We start from the raw sequence: 14,323 nt of genomic DNA on the forward strand, positions 1-14,323 counted from the left end.
ATATTGTTTATCTAATTTCATGAGAAAGTGCATAATTCTTCGATCTTATTGGATCTTGAAAAAAATTTGTGATAGAGGTGCAAGTACAAATGGTCAGAGATCATCAAGCTCATCCCAAAGAGTCTTCACTTTACATCAATAAAAAAATTTCTTATTTGCATCTTGTTTTTAAGCTTATTTGTATTTTATATTCGGGGTCACCAATAAGAGGATTACAAATAACATATTATTTGTATCGTTTGTAAACCAAAGACACAAATAAGTGTTATTTGTATCGTTTATTTGAACCTTAGATACAAACGACCTTTTTTAAATTAAAAATAAATATATAATCCTATATATCTATATCGACTAGGAATTAATATAATATATATTTATAGAGGTCATTCGAGACTATAATATATAATATACGATTGGATAATACGTATATTAATTAAAAAATATTTTTTATATAACATCCACTACTACACTTATATATATGATCACATACGATCGAATTTATAGTAGTACTAGTATTGTTTGTACAAAATTACATTTAGTTTAACAAAATGTTCGATCTAAAGAACTTTGCCCATTGCTCACGAACCTCATCTATTTCATCTTGGCTATATGTGTTTTATCTTGCAGTATACTCCTTCAAAATAAATAAAACAAATTAAAATAAATACATTTATTAATAAAATCCATACAACAAGCTTATACCTCATATATAATATATTGTAATTTGAAAATAAATAACAAAACAAAAACACATTATAAATTTCACCAAATACTAAAAATTCTGCAGAAATTTTAATAGAATTTCGTTTGTAAAATAAATAATCCAAAAATTTATAAAGTCTTATATCTGCAAATAAAGTTAATACTATAAAAGTGATGTTCAAAACTATTTTTTCTCCAAACTAAACTATTTAAACTAAATAATAAGGTCCGATTTCCCAAAACTTAGTGAAAAGACGATATGCTGCAAAAGAAAACATCTCTAGCTTCTGAACTTTACGTCAAACTAAACAGTCTAATATAAATGAGATTTTATTACCTTCAACCACTTTATATAGAGAAGACCACCACTTATCTTTGGTCTTCTTCAAAATATTATCCTCATCTTCAATTTCACATCGCTGAAGGTCATTCTGTGATGATGTTAAGCTCACTGAAATCACAAACTAAGCTGCAGCAGCCCATCGGGAAAATGCCAGCCATGTTCTTTGCCCATCTAGCTAGTCTATCATCATCTGCAGTTGATCTATTTTCCCCTTCATTTCCACGTAAAAGGCTACGCAAATACTGAGAATTTGCAACTCCAGTACTTTAAACCATCTTAAAGAACGCACTTTCATTATTTAGCAGAAGTTTCTCTGGGGTATCATATTCTACTACGGGCGGAGTTATGTAATGTTAAAACCAACAGGCAACAAGTTTCAATAATAAACAATTAAGCCTTTGACAAAGAAAATCGATTGCTATACGGCACTAAATTACAATTGACATTGTAAACTAATGCCCAAACATTCTTCACTCATCAAAGGATGGTATCAAGTTACAGGTTGTCTTGAACATTTATGAGACCCTAAAACAAACTAGTTTTGGACAGACTCTAGGACTGACTTATATAGTTTCGACCGTGGAACTATATTTCGATTTCTAAACACGAACTTCATGTCATGAGGTGTTCCTGTCTGATTTTAAAGAACAATTAATTAAGATTTTAATCTCCTGATTAGTTGTTAATCAGATGATTTTTGCTGGTGGAAGTCTTAATTTAATTCCTTACCAGTTATACAGTAAGATCTTTGGATGGAGACGCTGATGATTCCTACAAAACACACAAAAGGAGTTAGAAAGGCCCTGAATTCTTTTCGGGGGGCCTACTCCGACACCCAAGTTAGTACAGATCAATATATGGATTGCCTAACAGGTCCTTCAAGGTACACAGTGGCAACCAGGTGGATAGCTGGTTAGGGCTTGTTTAGACGTGAGGTCCTTTTGTAATAAATTATCGCGACAAATGTCGATTAAATCTTTTGTAAATCTTTGTTCCGTTGCTCTGAAAATCAATGTGAAATTCTAATATTCAGTTAAGATCGTTTGTATTTAATCACTTTGGATTCTTTTTTTCTTTTCTTTCTCTCTAAAAAATTAGTTACCTCATTTATGGCGCTTTGGTGAGTATTTATAGCTGATGATTGTGGAACAAACATTCCTTTTCCGACCCCTAAAGACATTCTCTGCATGCGCCACTTTCCTTTTTAGATGTGTCAATCCCTTAATCGCAATCAAATACTTTATTTGTCCTTAGTGGCGTTTCTAATTTCTCCTTTGAACGCGTGTCCCATTTCATAAAAGTGATGCTTTAATGAAGGACATGTGTCCTCACATGCACGTGAGCTTCTCATGCACTAACCTTCTAAGCCTGTATACAAAATCCTTTAATAACCTTGCCAGATAATTATTCCCAAATAACTACTTATTAACACAAAATTTTTCCAGATTCAGGTAGGTTTGATATCTTTTGACTGTCTTTTTATCATAATAACCTTCAAATTAATATTTTACACACACAATTTGCCCCTTCAGACCTATAAATTCTTCCTTAAGAATTTGTGGGTCTGTCTTCAAAATCGATTTTTAGCAACATGACTTTACTCGTTAATAATTCTTATAATCTCCAAGTAAATCTTCCCTAATTATTCTTTCGCCTTCAGCATTATATATAGGTTTTTACTAAAATTAACCTTCTGGGACATTTGGATAAAACCCATAAAATTATGTCAAAAATTTTCAACTTCTGGCAACTCATGTTTCTGGCAACATATGCTTTCTGGGAACATATGTTTCTGGCAACATGTATAATCCTTTTTCTGGAAATTGTTTAAAATTCTTTTTATCGGCTTTTCTGGGTATTACCTTTTTGGCGAAACTTGTTGGACACACTTTACTTGCCACAGTACCCTTTCATCATTATCTCAACTTGGTTGTACTAACATTAAATGCCCATCCAATCACTGTTCCCTACTCCTACTAATTTCAAAATTTGGCGGTTTTATCTCAACGATTGATCTTTCCACTTCCAATTATAATATCTCTTGATCTATTGATCTTTTTACCATTTAATTTTTTCCAATGAATATCTAGCTATATATATTCTGAGACATGCATTTTCACCTCCCTTACGTTTTTTGAATCTTCATTTACTCTCAAACATTCCCGGAATATTTTTCCTCTGCGATTAATTCCTCTCAAACCATAATTCTGTTTAAATTTTCTTTCTTCTCATTTTCACAATGGTTGCTGCTAAAACTACCCTGAACGAAATCAAACATGATTTCAGGAGAGAACTTACCGAGGAGCCAGTTGTCGAGTTCCCATTATACACACATCTAGAGGCTTTACCCCATCAACCTCCCAAGGATTGGGTTATGAAGCCCAACGGTTGGATACATTTACGCTGGATAGATCCTATTATTCCTCCTACTGTAGAGGGTCTTGAGGGCACTGCTTGTAATAACCCGACTTACCGTTGACTGGCTAAACATGGTTATCACTGGGTTCGTTTCCCAAGAAACTGAAATCACACTTCCAAAACTCGAGCAAAGGAATCACAAGCTCTTCAACGTGACTAACTCAGCTAAATCCCAAAACCAACATCTAACTAAAACACAAGATAATCATACAATTCTCTACAAATCCGATATAACCAGCACAGCCAAAACAAATTTACATTTATCCAAAATTCCTAATACAAATCTATAATTCCTAAGTACTCAACTCAATTAACATCCTTGGAAACTCTATTCACCTTCGCTAATCCATTATTCCCGACTGGTTCCGATCTGTAGACAAGCTAAAAGATGGAAACAACAAGGAATCAGATTAAACTGAGTGAGAAGCAACAATCCAAAACAATTAAACACAACAATTCAAAATAATGGTTTAAAAGCAACATCAGTTTCCTAGATCTATGTGCGCACAGGGAGTCTAGTTGAGAGGAACATCCATAGCTCTAAGGCTATATCTCTCTCGGGTGAAGCTAGTCAATATCTCAATGACAATTCGCTTCAAAAACAGGGAGTACGGAACCATGTTCCTCAACTCCGTCAATGACCAGCCCGCAAGCCCGATCCATTGACCATATCAATATCAGCATAATCATTCATAAACATTTATCACATTCATATAAATTTCACAAACTTTAAATAAACATTTTACAAATAGTAGCCTGGTCAGACCCCTTTTAAGGGATTGTTACTACTCACCAAAAAGAACACTTCAAGAGGCCAAGTCTGCTACCCCGCGCTTATTAGAAGGGCTCTTTGATAATGTCGCTTCCTGAAGCATAACAAATATAGCATCACAACAACGCATACGATACTTCAGCTAGGTTCATTTAATTCATTACTACTCTTCCTAACAATGCATAGATCCAATAGCTATTCTAATATTTCAAATCATTTAAATCTCACATGTTCTATTCTAATCTCCCGATTTTCCACCAAGATTTTATAACCACGACCTATAATTATCAATTTTTCTTCAAGATTAACGACGTCTATAACTTCCTTAGTTTCCTTTGAAATTCCAACTACTACAAAAAGATAGACATTTTAACTCATCATTACCAATACTTTTAAGAATCATATAATTAAATCAAGAGCCCCGATTATCCAATATTTCACCACATTCATATATTTCTCGACCTATATTTAACATTATTTATCCACAACCCTTATTTTCCAATATGCACATTTAACCCCAAAGATAAGTATTCTAATCTTCAATCCACAAGTCCACAAGAATCTAATACCTCATCCGAGAATATTAAATTATTTACAATTAATCTTTACAACTATCCTTCAAACAATTACATAATCCCAACATTTCTTCAATCCAAACTAATCATCTCAAGATCCATCAAATCATACTCATCATCATATAACTTACTAATAATACATTTTCCATGAATTTTCCAATTAAACACCAATATATTCATTCAAACTTAACATTGAAAATCCTCAAAGAATCACATAATACCTTCAAGAATATCAAATTATAGATACTTTACCCATAACTCTTGTTTTAGCATTTCTAATCATCATATAACAGTAAAACTTTGATCTTTAATTCACTATTTACATCTTATTAAACTGGAAGTAAACATTCTAACCACAATCGCTATTGCTCATAAAGAATTAATAATCCATCTAAAATATTCAATCATCTAACAATTAGCTCTTGACGAGTATCCACAATCAAAATGATTAATCTCAACTTCACCTAAATCTATCAATCAACATAATACCCATAACAAGTTCTCAAATCAACTAATATATCATCTAAGAGCATCACTTTACTCAATTACTTGTCATCATCATCGTCAAAACCATCTTGAACAACTAGCATTTACATGAGAAATTCATTAACCTAACCAAAATCAGGACATCATCATCATCATTAGCCATAAATTCCTACTTCCTAAAAATAATTATCCAATATCTCATATCCAACTAATAATCCCAATCAACATAACTCATCCAATTAGTTTATATAAATTCAAGATTCAATAAAATTTAGCGTTTAACACATGATTAATAAATTATTCAATTAAAAGTACATGAATCAGAGTATACCCATCAAGAAAACAGAGAAGGGCTTAAGACAACTACCTTCTGTTCAGCTACCAGAAACAAGGAGGAAAACGGACTTAATGCTTGATTCACGGTTTGAATTGGATGTTTAATCACAAGATTGAAGCTCACTCCTTCTCCCCTAACTCGGCAGAAATCAGAGACAAGGAGAAAGGATTTCGATGCTACTTTGATTTCACACAGCCTTTCGAAATTCAGAGGAAGAAGAACCCAATTTCTTCGAAAATCAAAGACAAGGGACGGCGAGATGAGAGCATGGGTTTTGAAGGTCTTGAGGATGCAAAGAAGGGTTTGAAAATGATGATGAATAGTGACGGAATGAGAAGGAAGGGAAGTGGGGAAAGGGAATGTCGGTTTAGGAGAAGGGGACGGGAAGGGAAATGGAAATTGGGGAAAATGAGTTTCTGATTTTTGGGTATTAATTTTAGTTAGTTTTTATTTTTTTTATTTTTATTTATTTTTTTTATGTCATCATTATAGTTATTATTATTATTATTATTACTTAACCCACTTGATTCATGATAATTTTCTAATTAGTTTAAAGCCCAAAATGATTTTATTTATTTTAAATTTCCCGAATGTCACATTCTACCCAACTTAAGAAAAACTTCGTCCTCGAAGTTGAACTAAGCATATACTCAAATATCCAGCTAACATACATATCGTAAATCTATGTTGATCAAGTTCTCATACTTGTGCCCTATAAGAATCTACATTTAGCGACTAACCATGTTAGCCATCCAGACTTACTAAAACTATTCTGAATCCAAAAATCCTACCCAACTTAGAATAAAGTTCGTCCTCGAACTTAACTCTCTAGGAGATGCAAAAGCTATAAAGCGATAAACATAGAAATGCCTAAGCAAACAACCAGGAATAATCGCGTCTCATGGCATCTACTGCCTCCCACATGGCTTCTTCGGTAACATGATAAGACCATAGCACCTTCACAAGCGCTACACTACCTCAACGAGTATCACGCGTCTTCCTATCTAGGATCTGAACGGGGGTCTCCTCGTACTGCAAGGTATTATCCAGGGTCAACTGTTCGGTCGAAGAACGTGTGAGTCATCTCTAATGTATTGTCTCAGCTGGGATACGCAAAACACGTCATGCACTCGGTCAAAAGATGCTAGTAACGCAAGACGATAAACTACCTCACCTAGGTTGATATCATGCACCACTTGCCAATAAAAACCTAATAAATTCATAAGTAACTTGTCCCATATAGAAGCCAAAGTATAGTTTATTATAACCTCAATTAAACATTTATTTGCATTCTTCATCTAAATATCCTCAATTGAATTATCGACTGAGTAACTAGACCATAATCCTTATAAGCTTTAACTCAAACATAAATTCTTATCATAACTGCTAAGCACAACTCTTCAATAATAACAACTCAAGTATTGACTATTTTCACATATATCCACTAAGATCATCTATGAGGTGTTCACAATTTTACCAACTACTGTCTCAATCAAATAACCTATAATCTTTATAACCCAACATCTTAAACTTTAAATGCCATCTTTAGAACATATAAACCACACTATTTTGATAACTTAAGTCTATGACTCAAGATCCTTTATAACAACTTTTGTTGAAAACCTACTTCTATTCTTGATGTTGATACAACCTTCTTGTACTTTAACAAAACCTCAAGTTTGCCAGTGACCTTCCATCCTTAAGTTATATTTGCACTTCTAACCAACAGAAGAAACTTGGTACATTCTTAATGATAATCACACAATTTTCTAATAACTCTACTAAATCTATAGGCTCCAATATTCAAATAGATTACAACGTATGACAAGATCCAATAACACTAAAAGTTCATCGCTTACATCAAAATATGAACACTATATGCAACTCAATCACTAGGCTAAAAAAATCAATATCAATTGCTCTTAACTTAAGCTTTTCCATCAATGATGTGCAATACTTTGTCTTTACTAATTCTCCTACTATGTCACAATCGTTTTTAAAGTTCAACTCACTTACAACAAAACACTAACGATACATACTTCACAACCCGATGACCTCGCTTTTATATACCAATCTATAATCATAATCATGGATCAACAAACAAAAGCTGATAGGAAAGGGCTAGCAGCAACGTGACACGATTCGCAATTTTAGGACATACTATTCTAGCTACTAAAACGATAATCGACAAGGAACTATGATAAGCAACAAGACATTGGCATCATCAGAAAACAAATTCTAACAATGCATCGTCGAACTGAATCTTCTTGCCGTCACGATCAATCGTTAAGAGCGTTTTCCCGTTTTACCCCGTAATCCTCGCACCTCACATCCTACACTTCTAAGAAAACAAGACTAACTCAAACACCTAGGTTAATTCCACAATCATATTCACTTCTGTTCCTATCTCTTATCTTAAACATTTAAATCTTCAAATCACGTTTTTCCTTACTCCCAAGATTGTATGCCCGCTAGATGAACTAACCCTAAGGATTAGCCACGGTCGCGGTTTGGCTCTGATACCAACTGTAACAACCCGACTTACCGTTGACTGGGTAAACAGGGTTATCGCTGGGTTCGTTTCCCAAGAAACTGAAATCACACTTCCAAAACTCGAGCAAAGGAATCACAAGCTCTTCAACGTGACTAACTCAGCTAAATCCCAAAACCAACATCTAACTAAAACACAAGATAATCATACAATTCTCTACAAGTCCGATATAACCAGCACAGCCAAAACAAATTTACATTTATCCAAAATTCCTAATACAAATCTATAATTCCTAAGTACTCAACTCAATTAACATCCTTGGAAACTCTATTCACCTTCGCTAATCCATTATTCCCGACTGGTTCCGATCTGTAGACAAGCTAAAAGATGGAAACAACAAGGTATCAGATTAAACTGAGTGAGAAGCAACAATCCAAAACAATTAAACACAGCAATTCAAAATAATGGTTTAAAAGCAACATCAGTTTCCTAGATCTATGTGCGCACAGGGAGTCTAGTTGAGAGGAACATTCATAGCTCTAAGGCTATATCTCTCTCGGGTGAAGCTAGTCAATATCTCAATGACAATTCGCTTCAAAAACAGGGAGTACGGAACCATGTTCCTCAACTCCGTCAATGAACAGCCCGCAAGCCCGATTCATTGACCATATCAATATCAGCATAATCATTCATAAACATTTATCACATTCATATAAATTTCACAAACTTTAAATAAACATTTTACAAATAGTAGCCTGGCCAGACCCCTTTTAAGGGACTGTTACTACTCACCAAAAAGAACGCTTCAAGAGGCCAAGTCTGCTACCCCGCGCTTATTAGAAGGGCTCTTCGATAATGTCGCTTCCTGAAGCATAACAAATATAGCATCACAACAACGCATACGATACTTCAGCTAGGTTCATTTAATTCATTACTACTCTTCCTAACAATGCATAGATCCAATAGCTATTCTAATATTTCGAATCATTTAAATCTCACATGTTCTATTCTAATCTCCCGATTTTCCACCAAGATTTTATAACCACGACCTATAATTATCAATTTTTCTTCAAGATTAACGACGTCTATAACTTCCTTAGTTTCCTTTGAAATTCCAACTACTACAAAAAGATAGACATTTTAACTCATCATTACCAATACTTTTAAGAATCATATAATTAAATCAAGAACCCCGATTATCCAATATTTCACCACATTCATATATTTCTCGACCTATATTTAACATTATTTATCCACAACCCTTATTTTCCAATATGCACATTTAACCCCAAAGATAAGTATTCTAATCTACAATCCACAAGTCCACAAGAATCTAATACCTCATCCGAGAATATTAAATTATTTACAATTAATCTTTACAACTATCCTTCAAACAATTACATAATCCCAACATTTCTTCAATCCAAACTAATCATCTCAAGATCCATCAAATCATACTCATCATCATATAACTTACTAATAATACATTTTCCATGAATTTTCCAATTAAACACCAATATATTCATTCAAACTTAACATTGAAAATCCTCAAAGAATCACATAATACCTTCAAGAATATCAAATTATAGATACTTTACCCATAACTCTTGTTTTAGCATTTCTAATCATCATATAACAGTAAAACTTTGATCTTTAATTCACTATTTACATCTTATTAAACTGGAAGTAAACATTCTAACCACAATCGCTATTGCTCATAAAGAATTAATAATCCATCTAAAATATTCAATCATCTAACAATTAGCTCTTGACGAGTATCCACAATCAAAATGATTAATCTCAACTTCACCTAAATCTATCAATCAACATAATACCCATAACAAGTTCTCAAATCAACTAATATATCATCTAAGAGCATCACTTTACTCAATTACTTGTCATCATCATCGTCAAAACCATCTTGAACAACTAGCATTTACATGAGAAATTCATTAACCTAACCAAAATCAGGACATCATCATCATCATTAGCCATAAATTCCTACTTCCTAAAAATAATTATCCAATATCTCATATCCAACTAATAATCCCAATCAACATAACTCATCCAATTAGTTTATATAAATTCAAGATTCAATAAAATTTAGCGTTTAACACATGATTAATAAATTATTCAATTAAAAGTACATGAATCAGAGTATACCCATCAAGAAAACAGAGAAGGGCTTAAGACAACTACCTTCTGTTCAGCTACCAGAAACAAGGAGGAAAACGGACTTAATGCTTGATTCACGGTTTGAATTGGATGTTTAATCACAAGATTGAAGCTCACTCCTTCTCCCCTAACTCGGAAGAAATCAGAGACAAGGAGAAAGGATTTCGATGCTACTTTGATTTCACACAGCCTTTCGAAATTCAGAGGAAGAAGAACCCAATTTCTTCGAAAATCAAAGACAAGGGACGGCGAGATGAGAGCATGGGTTTTGAAGGTCTTGAGGATGCAAAGAAGGGTTTGAAAATGATGATGAATAGTGACGGAATGAGAAGGAAGGGAAGTGGGGAAAGGGAATGTCGGTTTAGGAGAAGGGGACGGGAAGGGAAATGGAAATTGGGGAAAATGGGTTTCTGATTTTTGGGTATTAATTTTAGTTAGTTTTTATTTTTTTTATTTTTATTTATTTTTTTATGTCATCATTATAGTTATTATTATTATTATTATTACTTAACCCACTTGATTCATGATAATTTTCTAATTAGTTTAAAGCCCAAAATGATTTTATTTATTTTAAATTTCCCGAATGTCACACTGCTTTTATACCATATGATTTTAATGCCCAAGCTGACACAATGTAAAGATTGACGACTACCTCTCTGGATTCTAATACCTTTAAACTGCTAGTAGAGGGTAGGGCTCAATTTGTCCTGGAAGACTACTGCCATATCCCTAAGGACAAGGGATATTGATGCAGGATTGGCCAAGAGGGCATGATGGCCCATGAATATATTATTTCTGAGGATAATGAAGAAGACGTCTTCATCCCAGTTTGCATCTACCATTTTGCCTTTGGACTTCGTTTTCCTCTCCACCCATTCTTCTCTCAAATTCTTTGTCATTTTCAACTTTCTCTTAATCAACTTCTTCCTCAGGCAACGAGGAAGATTTTTTCATTTATTTGGATCTGTGAGTACATAAAATTGCCCATGACTCTCAGATTATTCAAGAGTCTATTCAAATAGGATGACTCGAAAAATAAACTTATTATCACTTTCTCTTCCATTAATGGGTCTATGGTCGTTTACCCTGAATTAAACGACCTTAAAAATTATAAGGACAAAATCATTTGGGTTAGGGTACCCAAGTCCCCTGGCCATCCTTTTAGATACATGCCTTTAGTTTTTTTGAGCAAATATAATGCCAGGGAGACCTATAGCCTTGATGAGGTTTTGCACTTCTCCAAAAGGGAGAGACATGCCTTCTTTTACTTTTTTAGACTTAAAGACAAGAATCTGCCAACTGGGTGGATCCCCCATGTTGCAGTAATTCAATAGGATTTGTGTTTATCCTTAGTAAATATGTCTGCCTGCACCACCTCGGGTAAAATTTCATTCTTTCCCCCTAAGTTCTTTTTTTTTTTCACTAATATTTTCAATTTGCTTCCCAGAACGTGTAGGAGATTTAGTTCCCTGGAGGATCCTGGGAATATCTCCACAAGGGAAATGTTTCTGACCTGTTCCCAGGTCTCCATGGGCCAATAATACGGTGAACAACCATCTTTACAGGTTGTGCACCAAATCACCTCCGGCCCCCATTCACAATTATAGGCAGCGAAGGATGGCTGCCTATTATTTTGATCCAAGGGCTCCACAAAATGCCCCCAGATGGAGAGAAACGATATCTGCCCAGATGGTACTCCATTTTATATTATATCAAGGCAGGGTCCTCTTCCTTCTGCCAAGAAAGAATATGGGGACCCTTTAAAGTTTGAAGACCTTCATCTGAGTGCCTTCATTACCTCAGAACCCTTCATTGGTGGGGGTTCAAAGAAAGGTAAATCTGGAGGCCCTTCAACTATGGTTGGACTTGAATAAGTGAGCTTTTCTATGAATCATGTCAAAGGGAAGAGGAGTCTAAAAAAGAAGAAAGATACTGATGTTTCTTCTTTCAGGAACTGGGAAGGTGAAGTTATACCCCTTGATGTTTCTGCTTAGGTTGTTATTTTCTTTTTACTTGTGTTTCATTTGTTGTGGCATTTCAAATCGATATCTAACCCTCTATTTTCAACAGCTTCTGCCAATATTGCAACTGTTGAAGTTGCTTCTTTTAGGAAGGTTCCACTCGAACCCGTCCCTGAGGAGGTGGTGGAGGAATCTGAGACCAATCCTGAGTCTCAATCAAACAATCAGGATGAGGTTGAGGAAGTGAGCTCTTCATCTCCTCCTTCTTCTCCCAGTTTATCGAATCTTTACATTTTCCCAGCAGATGATGTTGTGGATAAGTATCTTCGAGGAGCTGGTACAGGTATTATCATCTAGCTTTATTCTTTTTGAATTTTTATTTCTAATTGTTACTTTTAATATTTCCTCATTTGTATCATTATTTAATCAGTTATAGTACAAGCAGCTTCCCTAAAAGTATTTATCATCGATAAAGTCACCCAGCCAGAGGGTGATGAAGTAACTGAAGCAGTTATTGAACCTTCTATTCTGGTGACTGAGATGATGCCAGTCCCAGAAGAGGTTTTTGTGGATCCTATTCCTACTCTTGCCCCCTGGCAGAAGTTATTACTGTGGATATCCGAGTTACTGATTCTAGGACTGCAGATGTACAAACCAGTCTCCCAATCATTCACGCTGAGGAGACTGTTGATGAAAATCCCTCCCATGATCTTCAACAAGTCATGGAGAGTGGATCTGGAACTGAAGATATCAACCTCACCTCCCCAGTCTTAAATCTGGTAGGGGATGTTGAAAACATTATTAGAATGGGTCCTGCTGAAAGTAAGCATCCTTTCTTTTACTTTTAATCTTTCTTTTCTTTTTCTTTTCATTTCTTATAATAATTTTTTAGGACGCCTAATTTCTCGCAAGAGGGCTGGTGAAGTCCCTCACCCAGAAGAGCCTCCTGCCATTAGGCAGAGAGTAGATGAAAGGATCACCTCTCAACAATCTGGGTCATTTAACTTTATGAACAGTGTTGATAGGTTCCTGGAAGGTCCTCATCATGATTTTTATGAGGTAACCATCCATTTACATCTACCTTAATTTTTCTTTCTTCTAGCTTCATTTTCATAATATTGGTTTTCTATGTATAGTTGATTTATTCCAGATTTTTTGAATTGGGGACTCTGGTGAAGAAAACATACCAGTTTGATCTTCAGAACCTTCGCCAGAAGACTCAATCTCAGGAAACTGAGATCAACATTCTTCAAACTGAGCTGGTGCGAGCTAGAGTAGAAATTTAGAATTAGAGTCTGAGTTATCTTCTCAGCAAAAAATAAAGTCAGCAACTGGAAGAACAGATGCCAAACTCTAGATGTAAATCCCAGGCTGAGCTCATTGCTGTTAAGGAAGCCAGAAACTTGGATCTGAGTCTAAAGATAACACAGGCTAATGCAAAAATGAGTGATCTTAATGTCAAATTTATGGAGCTCAAAGACAAATATAACAACCTGCAGACTGATCATATCTCCCAATCTAACTATGTACTGGAGCTCCAATCTACAATTACTAAAGGTGTTGAGGAATCTAGCCAACTTCTAAGAGATTTGAAGAAGGTTCAAGATACTTTACCTTCCATAGAACAGACATCTGTTAAAAAGGACGGGGAGATATTGCATCTAAGGTCTCAACTTTCAGATTCCAGGCAGCTGGTTAAAACTCAAAGAACCTGCCTGGAAGTTGTTAAAGACGATAAGAACCGGCTGAGGAGGCAGATCACGGAACTGGAAACGAGTGTGGCCAAGCTCGAAACTGATAAAAAACATATCAAGGCCCAAGAGAGAAAAAAAGTAACTGAGTTCATTCAGGCTCAATTTCAATCTCAACTGGCTGTTGATAGGGCGAGGATCAAGGAGGGTTCTATTTGGCACGCAATGAATGCAGTTTTTACTACCTACCCAGACCTGGAATGCTCAAAGATAGCTCCTTTCCTTGATCCTCAAACTCCAGTAGCAGTTTGTATTCCAACCCTAAGGGCCTAGCACATTGCTAAATTTGGCCAGGGAACTAGTAGTTCTACT

General features: G+C 35.0%; 1 long non-coding RNA gene across 7 annotated transcripts; it reads right to left on the bottom strand.

Annotated features, from left to right (window-relative positions):
• Positions 1-447: 447 nt before the first annotated feature.
• LOC130823797 (uncharacterized) lies at positions 448-10,713 on the bottom strand. 7 transcript variants are annotated; one of them, XR_009046629.1, is made up of 8 exons: positions 10,324-10,713; positions 8,917-8,989; positions 5,664-8,504; positions 4,257-4,329; positions 2,148-3,844; positions 1,775-1,816; positions 1,040-1,246; positions 453-634 (listed from the first exon to the last, which is right to left on the bottom strand). It is a non-coding gene; the product is annotated as an uncharacterized LOC130823797 (long non-coding RNA). The 7 variants fall into 7 exon arrangements; XR_009046627.1 differs by having other exon boundaries at positions 1,040-1,287; XR_009046625.1 differs by having other exon boundaries at positions 451-634; positions 1,040-1,816.
• Positions 10,714-14,323: the final 3,610 nt, after the last annotated feature.

This window comes from Amaranthus tricolor, chromosome 9 (genome assembly GCF_026212465.1).
Source record: "Amaranthus tricolor cultivar Red isolate AtriRed21 chromosome 9, ASM2621246v1, whole genome shotgun sequence".
Classification (NCBI taxonomy): Eukaryota; Viridiplantae; Streptophyta; class Magnoliopsida; order Caryophyllales; family Amaranthaceae; genus Amaranthus; species Amaranthus tricolor.